Source organism: Podarcis erhardii, assembly GCF_964252035.2.
Source record: "Podarcis erhardii genome assembly, chromosome: 8".
In the NCBI taxonomy this organism is placed as follows: domain Eukaryota; kingdom Metazoa; phylum Chordata; class Lepidosauria; order Squamata; family Lacertidae; genus Podarcis; species Podarcis erhardii.
Window position 1 is genome coordinate 62,490,514 of NC_138499.1, and position 13,573 is coordinate 62,504,086.

Sequence of the window (13,573 nt, forward strand, 5' to 3'; positions counted from 1 at the left end):
GCTTTCCACATCCTGATTTTAAAATACAGGAAATTTTTCACAAGCCACTCCTATGTTTCAAAACATCTTGTAATGCTTAAGGAACATAACTAGCACCTCCCCAGGTATAAATTAAGGCTTGTGCCTGGCAAGGATAAGAACCTTTGACACAAACCAAAGGGAGAGAGTGAAACAGCTTCTATTCTGAGGCTCTCCGTCAATGGTGAGCAGCATGAGATGCTGGTCGTGTGAGATGATGGTTGGGACATGGATTGACTACCGAGCCGCAGTGTCTGGAGTGACCCAAAGCAGACCACAGATGTGGAGGGCTGGTGTCTATGGATGGCTTCCTTTGGGTGGATGCCAGCATTTGGGGAGAGCAGACATGGGAGTCCTAGAAGCTCTGCTATTCGCTATTGTTATTGGTATTATTTGTATTGAATACGTAATTTTAGCATTTTGTATTGTATTTAGGTTGTTGTGCATGGTATTTTTCTTCTGTTTTGTAAACTGCTTTGAAGATTATTTTAGCAGAAAACCAGGATATACAGTGGTACCTCAGGTTAAGTACTTAATTCGTTCTGGAGGTCCGTTCTTAGCCTGAAACTGTTCTTAACCTGAAGCACCAATTTAGCTAATGGGGCCTCCTGCTGCTGCCGCGCCGCCAGAGCACGATTTCTGTTCTCATCCTGAAGCAAAGTTCTTAACCTGAGGTAATATTTCTGGGTTAGTGGAGTCTGTAACCTGAAGTGTATGTAACCTGAAGCGTATGTAACCCAAGGTACCACTGTAATGTTAAATCTAACCCAATCACTGGCTATTAGCTACTCAGTCATGAGCAAGATTTCAGTGCCCCTAGAGCTAACAGGAAGAAATTCATGGGAGCCATTTAGGCAAGAGAAAGAAGGCATCTACTGTATACTTCTGGTGAACTCACAGAGTCTATACATTGTGATGCGATTGTTATAAGCAATTAAAAGGACTTGTGTACTGTGCACAGATGCCGTATATATCCATTTTTTTTTAAAAAAAGCTTAATTGCAGCATAAAATATATTAAAACTACAACAAAGTCTACTTATAAGGGGCAACCAATTTGGTGCTCTCAAGATGCTGTTTGATTGCAGCTCCCATCATTCCTGACCATTGTGTACACCCAGCACACATGGTGTCCTTTTTGCTACATAAGTGATGGCACTACCTCTGAAATAGGGACTAGAGGAAGTGATGGCTTTTTGCAATTTCCATAGTTTCAAAGGCAGCATAGCACTCAATATGGCAACAGAGGGAGAGAGCTATTGCCTTCATGTGCTGTTTGTGGGCTTCTCAGAGGCATGTCAGTGGGAAAGCAGAATAATGGGTTAGATGGCATCAGAACCAGTAATTCTTAGGTTACCCTCAATCAGATGTGGGGAACCTTTAGCCCTCCAGAGGTTGTTGAAGGACAACTCTCCTCATCCCTGGCCATTGACTATGTTTACTGGGGGTGATGGGAGTTGTAGTTCAGCATTGTTTGGAGAGTCAATGGTTCTTCACACCTGACCTAGATGAACCACTGGTCAGAAGCAGTAAAAACGTTCCTGTAGAATAACAGTGACTTCATCAGTTTAGAGGAATATCAAAACTAGGGGGCAGAAGCGAAACCTCACTAGTGCCATTCTGATCCCAGTAAACAAGATGTGCACCAAACAATTTGTTTGTTTTATTGCAATCTCAGGCCTATAAATATACAGCTTGAATTATTCACTTGCAATCATGCAGATTGGTCACTAGATGTCTCTGCACTGTAGTTAGAACACCAGGAAAAAAAAAAAAACATTGTCCCTAAATTTAAACAACAAATGAACAAGGAAGTTATCTCCTGGTGTTTCATTGCTGCTCTTCCCCCCCAAAATGTGTTAAGAAAACACTATGGGCATTAATTAATAAGAATCTGCAAGCCAGATTTTGTGAGAGAAAGGTCCTAGAGGGAATATTCTTCCCATGGGAACAACTAGAGTAATCAGATTATCTTTAGACCAAAAAATTTGTAGCAGACTTCAGCCTACAGACTTTTATTGCCATATGGCCTAAACTTGAATTGACAGAGACAAATCCTGAACATTGCCGTAAAACCATGGTCCATTGAGTTTCTTTAACACGAACATTTAATTCTCCAGTGCAGATCACAAAGCTCTGTGAAGACACCACACCTAGCGAGCAACTTCACTGTCTCAGCTCCAGACACCCTGATGCACAACTGCCTCACGCTGCAGGCTGATGCACCTCTGCTATTATGTCCAAAGACAACCTGCCTAAGAAAAACTTGCAAGCTGGACACACAGGCGAAGCTTGTGGATCGTTTCTACACATGTTCGCCTTTGGATAATACAGAAATTTTGAAACGACTCCCTTACATATATTGGACATAATGCCCAAAGCCACTGTGCTGCCAATCTAGGATCATTTTATTGCATACCCTCCAACTTTTCTCCAATGAAAATAGGGATGTCCTGTTCCATAATAATAATAATAATAATAATAATTTTATTTTTTTATGCCTCACCCATCTGACTAGGTTGCCCCAGCCACTCTTCCAACATATATAAAACATAATAAAACAGTAAACTTGAAAAAACTTCCCTATATACAGTGCTGCCTTCAGATGTCTTCTAAAGGTTGTATACTTATACCCTTGGCTCAGAGGTTGCATAACTCCATACGCTCCAACATTTCTCTGATTAAATAGGGACATCCTAAGAAAAAGTGGGACATTCCAGGATCAAATCAGAAACCAGGACGGCTTCTGTAAATCCGGGACTGTCCCTGGAAAATAGGGACACTTGGAGGGTTTGTATATTGTGACATGTCACAATAAGTTCTCAAGAAATAGGCATTTCTGCTAAATGCTATGAGACCATTGTACCAATAATTCAGTCTTTTCTTCTCTCCCCTCAGGCCTGCTTGCAACTACACAGAGGTCCATTATACCATTCTTCAACTTCCCTCAGCATATTTCAGTACAGTCATTAAACCTGGCTTGTTTGCTGTACCTTCACTATTTTCTCGCACCTGCCCCCACCCTATCTACTCATCCTGTCATCCAAAAATCTAGCGATTTTCCATAGCTTTGCGGCAGCTTTAACTGCTTTGGCCCAGACAACTGCTGGGTTGATCTCTGCCAAAACGTCCTTCCTCTGCCAATTTTTCTAGACTTTGATCCTTCACATTTCGTCTGGGCCAAGAAGAGAGACTGAACTCATGCTAGTTTGTCAAACAGAATGCCAGGTAGCTGATTGTAAATATCAAAGCATTTATATATGCTTTCTTGGGGCAGCTTTCCTTACAGAATGAAGGGTAAGATGCAGAAATAGATCTCTGAGCTTATCTTTGTTGCACGGAATTGGGTAAGACATGGGATAAAGAATAGTGTCTATTAAGCAGATTTTTAAAAAACCTATACTTTTCGCCCTCTTCTGTTGAATGCAGAAGGTACACTGATGCTGTGGAGAGACACAGACCAAGCCAATTACAGTTTTGCTGGTGATATTATGAAAATACGCACTGGCCTCATTCACTTACCATTTTAAACCATAGTTAAGCTAAACTATGGTTTCAATGTGAATGCACAACCTGCTGGGGTGCAGGCTGAAATTTTGCTGCTTCATGCCTCTCCCATTCATGTTGGGAACTATGCTATGATCTGGACTTGGGTTTTGTCTTTTGGTTTGCTTTCCCCAAACAAACCTTGGAGTGGGGCAGGAACAAAGTGCCTGCAATTTCAGCCGTGTGCAACAGCATGCTGCATGTTCACATTTAAACCATAGTTTAGCTTAACTATGGCTTGCAACAAGTAAACTAGGCCACTAAATAGAATCAACAAAATAAAACTGGCCAAGGTGGACATATGTAAATGGATCAGGAAGGTAAAAGGGCCTTGCAAAATGTTATTGAAAGATCCAAAGCAGAGTTCTTAAGCTGGAAAATAATTACAATTGCAGCAATTCACATTCTAAAAGAGAAAAGTATCTTGGGTTCAAGGCAACACTTGTATATTTGTATAAGCAATACTCAGAACCAAGGGCTAAACATTCAAATGGTTAAGAGGCATCATAATTTTCAAAACATCCTGTATGCCTAAGGCTGGGGTGCAGGCTGAAGGCTATGTTCTAGTAAGAATGACTGAGCTCTGAGAAACTGGAAATCTTCCAGGGACAAGATGGCTGATTATTTTATTAGCAGAAAGATTAACATGTCCAGGCCAGAGATTAGAGATTATTCGCAAAAAGGAATATAACTCAAGACAGTTGTTCAAGAGGGTGGGGCATTATGGAACATGATAACTGGGGGGGGGGAGCCAAGAAAATGAGATGGAGGAGATCTAGAAGAACATGGGGAACAAAAAAGCAAACACAATGCAAGGATTTCCAGTATTCGTAGACTTGAAAGTACAGCAGTATTTCAATCTACAGTGAGGGAAATACAAGGAAGATAGGCATCAGATGTCAGCCTACAATTCTGGATGCTTTCCTGACATCTTTCATCTCCTCCCTGTTTGAGCAAACTGTCATGTTCCCACATCCCAGGAAAACAGCTTTTCTTTTTTTATCTTTTTTATTGTTAAAATAATTCAACATTAATACACATACAAACATACATTTCATACAACATACCTACATACATACAACATACCTACAACATACCTACACTCAATTCCACAGATAATTCCCATCACCATCCACCACCCCTCACCCTTTGTGTTAGACTTCCAATCTACTCAATTGCAATTGAAAGAAAGTAATAGAAGTGGAAAGAAATTGGAAAACAGCTTTTCAAGAGATTCCAAACACCATTTCAGTCACTGGTGGGGTTATTGCAAGATAGCTCAGGAGACATCAATGAGCATTTTAGCCTCCCTTCTGAACACTGCCCTGGTATCTGTGTTGATGAAGAACAGGTAATAAATATTTTTGCATAAATGAAATAAATAAGGGAGAGAAGGCAGAACTATGTGAGATAGCGTTGAGGGATTCTGCAGGAAATGGATGGAATGAATGACTTCATACCAGAGGAAGCAAAAAGAAGCACAAGTTCGCCTGTAGGTTGGCATCGTATAAACTGATTAAGAAAAGCACAACCAGATTAAAACTAAGTAGGTTTCAGTATGATTATTACTATTATTTACAAACTGTTTTTAATGTCCTTTTTCCTCCCCCAAGGGCCCAGTGCAGTTATCACAATGTGTGCAGGGCTGTACAAACACAATAAATTTAAAGCATGCCCCCTAGGAACTGCAATTTACTCTTAACAGAGCTACAGCTCCCAGGACTCTTAACAAACTACAGTTCCCAGGAGGGGTCATGCTTTAAATATATGGAGTGTATACAGCCCAAGTTTCTCCAATTCCTCAACACACTGCTCTCTTTGTCCATCATAATGTACGAATACTGAAAGCAGACGAAGTTACAGCTTTCAAGAGCAACGGCCTCCCTAAAATATAGTACAAATCCCTCAATAACACTATTGTCACAAAGAGCATTGTTACTGTTCCGTTGTCAACTGTTGCAGCCATAAACAGAAGGAAAATTGTGCTAAACCAGTTAACGCTGAACCAAAAGGCTAAAGTTTTGATGAAACAAATTCACACCGCTCAGAACAATACTTACAGAAATAGTGTTGTAGGCGGTGGTTATAACAGGAATGCTGCACAATAAGTGGATATAACAAAAAGACTCAATGAGCTTTAGGTATGGCCACTGAAAAGCTAATTCCTGTGTGCTGGATGTATAGGAAGGTAGCTTAAAGTCAGAAATGACTAAACAAGGAACATCTGTTTCTACAGTAGGGTTTCCCCAACTTGGGTCTCCAGCTATTTTTGAACTACAATTCTCATCATCCCTGACCACTGGTCCTGCTAGCTTGGGATGATGGGAGCTGTAGTCCAAAAGCAGCTGGAGACCCAAGTTGGGGAAACCCTGTTCTACAGCAATGCATAAAGCAAGACTTAGGATGAAGATAGGGACATGTATAGAAATAGAAAGCTGCACACCTGCTCCTTCAGAGGGAATGTTAACCCCATCAAGAACAGGCAACCTCCCATCCATCCGCTCTAGTGAACCACTAACAGTGCCTCTGTCTTATCTGGATTGAGCTTCAGTTTATTGGCTATCATCCAGTGCAATTATCAAGGAAAGACAACGGCCGAGATCATCCATTGCCACACCTTCAGAAGTAAAGGAATAGAGCTATGTGTCATCAGCATATTGCTTATGGCGTACTCCAAAAATCGGGATGACCCCACTCAGTGGTTTCTTGCAGATATTACACAGCATGGGGCATAAAAACTGAACCCAGAGGAAACCCGCATGGAAGGCTCCATGGGGCTGAAGAGCAGTCCCCAAGCATCACCCTCTGGAAATGACCATCCAAGTAGGACCAGACCCACCACATAGTGGTGCCACTCACTCCTAACTTGGACAGCCAATCCAGAAGGATACCATGGTTAATGATATTGAAAGCTGCTGAGAGGTTGAGGAGAATTAACAAGGATACATTTCCCCCATCTCTCTTCCGACAGAGGTCATCATACAGGGCGACCAAAGCTATTTCTGTGCCAAAACTGGGCCTAAACCCTGATTCAAATGGGTCTAGAAAATCAGTTTTCTTCAAGAGTGCCTGGATTTTGTTATGGGTAGAAAGAGGCTTCCACTTTGAAGAAAGCCAACAGAATTATCAACTCCATGTGACCAAATCCTCTAAACATCCCTAAGATTTCTTGATGCTCTGCATATCTGGGAACACTGATAAGTTACAAAAAAACCTGAATGCCATGCAGTTCCTACACCTGGAGTAGTGGGAGGTTTCTTATCATGTCACCCTTCAGATAATGCATAATGGCAAATTGGGGAAAAGGAGATGATATGAAGTTAGCAAGAAAGAAAATAGTTTTGTTTTGACTTGACTGAGAGCTGCCCAAGAGTAGGAGGATTCAGGAGAGAAAGCTGCAGTAGTCAACAAGATGACTTGAGAGCTTTGATTTGTGTTTTGGGATGTCAAAACAGCAGTACAACAACAAACGTAATACCGATAGAAAGCAATTTTAGATTCCTAGTAGTTCAAAATGAGATTTACCTATGCCTGTGAAACAGTAAGCTAACAATAAATAGCTAGGAATAGTTTCTACTAGATAAATAAATTCATTTTCTAAAAAGTAAAATTGCAAGTATTTACAAAATGTTGTCTTGCCCCTAGAACTTAGTAAAGATGGATATACAGTAAACCTTAAAGATAACGGAGGGGGGAGGTTGTTCTATTATTTGAAAGGTGGCTGGAAAACATCATTCTGGGAGAAGTGTGAAATAAGGGCATCTCCTTAAATTACCTAGCCCGCCTCTTCATTTCTACATGCTGAACAACCAAAAGAGCCAAGAGCAATCAAGGTAGCTGCTTTCCTTTCTCTCTGCCTCCCTCCTGACCTCTGTGCCATCAGATCCCTCTGAAACATTATCAGCACCTGTAACTCTAAGCATCATACCTGACACAACCAGAAACATAAGACTCATTCTGAAGAAATACAGATAGCACCAACACCATCAAGTGTGCATGAGATCATCTAACATCCCTACCCAATGCACGCAAGAGTTTGCAGTCAGATATTATAAAGGCTGTAAACAGACCTCAAATGGATGTGAGCAAGCATGCTATTCTCAACAGAATAGTATTTCTCCTACTAGGTCTTCATGGACTTACACATCAATGCCAGTGAACTTGTTTGGATAGGGACTCCTAACAGCAAACAGAGCATTCAGTTGGGAGGGCAGGCTACTTGGCTAAAGATTTTATTGCCGTAGCCGTTTTAAACTCCCTGGAGTAACTACTATAGGGATGACAATAAGTTTCACTAGAATGTCAAACTGATTGGCACCCTTTTTTCCCCTCAGATGAACACAATGTTTACAATCAGATCAGAGTACATTTGAGCTATTGTGAGGCAAAGCATTTTCAAAGGCTGCAATCCTATGCATTACCTTCTTGGGATCACTTCTGCATAAATGGGACTTAAAGGTAAAGGGACCCCTGACCGTTAGGTCCCTGAACTTTAAGGGTGCTTTCCCAATAGCTATACCACGGGTAAAATCAACAAGTGCTTCTAACAATTAAACAGCTGGTTATGTAGTCATATTTATGGTACTGTTATGAGCTTTGGTATGGTGTCGAGCTATATGCCAGACCCCTCTAATCCCTGAATCCAGCAAGCTTTCTACTCATGGGAATAGCCAAACTAGCCCCTCTCTCAACAGGCAGAGCCAGAGTTGAGGGCAGAGTCAGAGTGATGAGAGCTAGAGAGGCAAAGCAGCAAGCTGTGATAAGACAGAGTTACAGAGCAATGTTTGATGTCTGTTTCAATCCAAGGCTGCAGCAATGGGAGAAACAAGACCCTATTGGGGTGTTAATGCTGCGAACCCCTTCATCATAGGCTCAGGCTGTAGGTATGTGTAAATAAACCATATATCATAAAGACACCACAGTCTCCACTGTCCCTCATTCCAAAAGGAAACACGAACCCTGGGAAAGCAACTGGAACCCCTGGGATCCAACACTGTTCAGAGACAGGGGTGGAGTGCAACAGTATTAATCCCAATTTTTCCTCTTGATTTTCATGGAAAGACTTCACAGATCAGTACTAAGAACATCCTGCCTTCTAGAAGATTTTCAGAATTTCACAAGAAAAGAATCACAGGAATGGTGAAGGAACTCCCCAATTACCAGGTTCAAATGTTCCATTGAGAATGAAACTGTAAGATTAGCTTTGCAATAGGTTTTTTCTCCAAAGCAGGAATGTTTATTGCTTTCCCAACATTACATTTTTATACACCAAAAAGCAAAAGTATGATTTCCAAAGGTAGATATGTGCAATGTAATCAAATACACATCCATATTTATTTTAGAACAAAACATGACACTGAATCTTTAGAAGGGTTTATGTTGTTTGTTTTAAGCAACTACTGAAACATTAATATCCAGCCAAAACTAAGGCTGCTTGAAAACATATTCCCTGATGTCCATGGGACTTCCTGTCAGGTGAAACTTAGTTAAGAGTAGTGTTTCTTTTATTGCTTTCTGGAGTGAATGTGAAACTGATTTCTTTTCCTGGTTAGCTATCTACTTCATGTATGGGATGAAAAGTTGCTATGAGGATTTTAAGTCCCCTCCATTATATCTTGGCTAAGAAGGGAAAGTGTGTCCTTATTTCCTCACTCATGCCCCAAACCCATGTAAACATTTACATTAACAGCTTACTGATTGGGGTAAAACAGCCATATAAGCAGTGTGATATCTTTCCTTTTTCTACTGTTTTGCTTTGATTCATTTCTACCTGGGAGGAAAACAAAGATATGCAAAATACAACTCAAATTTGTTGGGTCTTAGGCCATATGACTGGTAAAGCTCAAAACAAATGAGAACTTCTGCTCTGTACTGGAAGCACAGGACACAAACCAGAAACCAGCAAACAAGGCATTCTGAGTTATTATTCACTTGGTGTTAAATACTTATGATTTTGGCAGAGATCTATTAGTCCCTTGAACCCTGATGTACAGCATGCCTACAGAGCTATGCCTATTTAAAGGCAAGCAGCAGCTGTCTGTGGCTCTTAATCAAGAATAATGCCTGAGAATAAATCACTGCCTTTTCAGAGACTGCATTTTTCAAATAACTGCAATTCCTGCTCTTTCTGCCCCATCCCTAAAAATACGAGGTGGTTCACAGAAGAGAGTTGCTTACAAGAACAGAGACATATGGATGCCCTGCCTCTCTCAGCAGTCTGCAGTTTCTGTTTTTAAAAAAAGGCACGAAGTGAGCCTGTAAACAGATGCAAACAAGTTTAGAAGCAGACTAATTCAAAATTTCAAACTGTGTCAAAACTTTCCATTCATTCTGCCATGGTAAAAAGCTGACAGTTCTCCCAAGAGACCCACAACATGCCATTCTCAAGGTCCATGGCAGGAGTACTTCCTGCATTCAAAACGCCTTGCAAAATGTGAATTAACACTTTCTTTTTTATGTCACTGCATAAAGATTTTTGCCATACTCTATTGGGACTCTATGGCTGCCAATGCTGTACAAGTGAAATGGTGTGTATAGAAAAAATGTGTGCATGGCTCTCTGCCATTTAGTACAGGAATCAAACGTGACACCGTCTACACAGCACATGGACTTGTTCAGTGACCGGGCTTGACAATTATCAGGGACGCGGGTAGCGCTGTGGGTTAAACCACAGAGCCTAGGACTTGCCGATCAGAAGGTCGGCGGTTCAAATCCCCGCGACGGGGTGAGCTCCCATTGCTCTGTCCCAGCTCATGCCAACCTAGCAGTTCGAAAGCACCTCAAAGTGCAAGTAGATAAATAGGTACCGCTCCGGCGGGAAGGTAAACAGCATTTCCATGCGCTGCTCTGGTTCGCCAGAAGTGGCTTAGTCATGCTGGCCACATGACCCGGAAGCTGTACGCCGGCTCCCTCGGCTAATAAAGCGAGATGAGCGCCGCAACCCCAGAGTCAGCCACGACTGGACCTAATGGTCAGGGCTCCCTTTACCTTTACCTTATCTACATTAAAGCATGTATCAGTGTTATGCCAGTTCCCCCAAATAAGTCTGGAAGTTCTAGATCTAAAACTATAATTCACAGAGAAATAATTCCCTGGGGAAACGGGATAACAAAACAGTCTAAGTCCACTGTATAAAGTTGAAGAACCAGTGTTTGGGATGAACTAAATCAGTTTAGTGAAGTTCACTGAACTAGTTCAGAAATCTCTGAAGCAGCTGCCATAATTGCCAGGTGAACTAAAGATGAATTAAGTTTATTTTGGGGTAGAACTCTGAATGATTTCTAATTCAGCCTCACATTCATTCCCTCCCAATCCCCCCCAGCAAGCGGCCTGGACTCTAAGCTTTCATAAAATAAACGAAGTCAATCAGGAAGGAAGGAAGAAGAAAGTTAGAAAGCAAAACTAGAGGCAATATTCTAAAGCTTATTTGGCAGGTGAGGGCTGCTGCTACTAAGGACGCTCAGTTACTGTTGCTAAGCAATCCAAAGAAAGGTATGTGAGGCATTTCCTTATCTGCCCTGCTGAAGAGATGCAGTCTCTTCCAACAGCAGCAGCTTGCAGTGAGAAGTACAGGGACCAGGAACAAAGCAGACAATACCTTGTGCCTTTAACAGCTGTGTGGTTGGCACAAACTGAACAGCGTAAGCATTTTCTAGCATGAAAATACTATTATGGGGAATGCTTCAAAGGCTGACATACATCTGTAATACATCTTATTAGTTACCCATAGCCCCTGATTTAACTTTTGGACCATGTACTTCGGTACAGCAGCTTATAACATTTTGAATACTGAAAATATTTTGCAAACAGTGAACTTTACTCTTTATGAACGACAAACATATTATGGCTGAACCTGATCTGAACTAGTTTGTTTTGTTAAAGGATGAGCAGGAATGGCAACTAATTCCTTTTTGAAAAAAGGATTATCTTGAGCCAGAACTAGTTCATTTTTTTTAAATGAAATTGTAAGTGTTTAAGTGTCCACTTGTTTCATTGCAAAGTAGGATGATAAGGAGAGAATCAGAAAAGGTGACCCCCCCCCCCACAACCTTTCTCCCGACAGAGGAAGAATACTGACAGCAGGGACCCAAACCAAAGTAGGGCACTTTCCAAATTTGTTAAGTGCTAAGGATTAGTACAGCGGCAATGCTTAAGTGTCCAGAGTATCTTTGCAAAGGAGACAAATGGGAAGAAAATCAGAACAACTGGTCATGAGCCATGGCCTCATTGGCCATGTCCTCAAGACTTCTTAGCAGCCCTGCCAGGTGCAGTGGACACCAATCATCCGAGCTAATACCTAGACATATCTTGCATGTATAAAAGGAAGCATAACACCATGTGCATTATTTTTCTAAATAAAATTGTGTTCTTCTTTAGCAGATGGTTGGGATCTCACAATGCTAAATTTGTAGCCAAATATATTTGCTACCATCCAAAAGAGAAAAAATGGAGGGTGTAAGTTAGAGGAAAAAAGATGCTGCTTTGTAAACAAATAATTTCTAGATAGATCTGGCTCCAAGCAGTATTTTAAAATGAGATTTGGCTCTGCATTGTGTCTGGCGGTGAAATGATGTAATTATAGGTAAGAGGCAGAAATGCTTTAGCTGAAACTGAAATTGATTGCATTCACCCCAGAAATGAAAACTCAGTCCAACCCTCAGCTATGGAACACCCTTTAGAAAAATTAGCAACCCCCATTTCATTGTCATGAATTCCAGATTTGTCAGGAGGATTAACCACTTGACAAGTACAATATGAACACATATTTCTAAGTTAAGAACTCAGACGCTGTATGAACTTTTGCCCAAAGTTGCTGTTGTTTTAAATCACTAAGCTGTAAAATTTTAACAGATAAGGGTTTATATAGCAATGGTAAAATTTACAGCTTGATAACGATGATGCTGAAAAATACTATCACTCTAAGAAAAAGAAGTCTAGCATTGCTCTGCCTCATAGACATTATCTAAAGAAAAAAGACCACAACCACCACATTAGGTGAGACACATGTATCCTGATATGATGCATGTTTACTTAGAAGTTACATTTTGCTGCCTTCAATGACATACGTGTGCACAGGACTGCAGCCTTACATCCTGATCCTATGTTTGCTTTTTTCAGAAGGAAATTCCACCGAGTTGAATAGGACTTATTCCCAGTATGAGTATTTAGGACTGCATCATACTTAACTAGTAAACTCAATTCTTTGCAGGCAGAACTCAGGGAGACATGCCCCCAAATATATATGTGTGAAGTTAGCATTATTAGTCTCTGGAAGTAGAGCTAGATGCCAAGTGCTGCTGCCTTCTTGAGAGTCAGAGTTGTAATTTATATACAGGCGGTGACCATTTTGCATGGGGGTTCTGTTCCCACCCCCTGCCCCACATTGACGGAGCTCATATAAGTGTGCCCCACCCTCCTATGCCCCGCCTCTGTTCTGACCTCTTCTGGGTCCAAAAGGACCCATGCAATGGCGAAGACGTGTCATTTGGATGTGCCTGTAATGGTTGCTGTCTGTAAAATAATTATGCATATTTTAACAGCTAAGACAAACAAAACCTTGTTCATATATATGGCAATTTCTGGCATCACATTTTTTACTGCTGAAATGCATCTGCTGTATTATTCAATATTACATACTACATCTGAACAAAATTTCAGTTCTTTAAGGAATCATAAATTGGCAGGTGTACCAAGACATAGAACACTTCTAGCTATTTGTTTTGTGAATCTTCATACAGTTCATATCTAAAGAGATCGAGCTGGTTATTCATGTGTGGGAGAAATGTCTTCCAAGGAAAAGTGTTACAATGCGAGTGGAGGACTGAAAGGAAAACATGTCCCATATGAAAAATAGGGAACACCACACACTATTACATCATTACGTTAAATAATTCCATAATTATGGTTTCAAGTAGTAATGAAGTGCATGGTGCTCTCAAAATAACTGAAAGGCACCACCAAATAAGTCTTGGGTGTCAGTAAAGCCATCCTCTTTTTATTGTAATTACAGT

The 13,573-nt window shown here is 40.9% G+C and overlaps 1 protein-coding gene across 15 annotated transcripts in view; it reads right to left on the reverse strand.

Moving 5' to 3' along the window:
* The window catches only part of ATXN1 (ataxin 1), a 231,494-nt gene that overhangs the window by 62,856 nt on the left and 155,065 nt on the right, over positions 1-13,573 (reverse strand). The gene's annotated exons all lie outside the window — the stretch shown is intronic.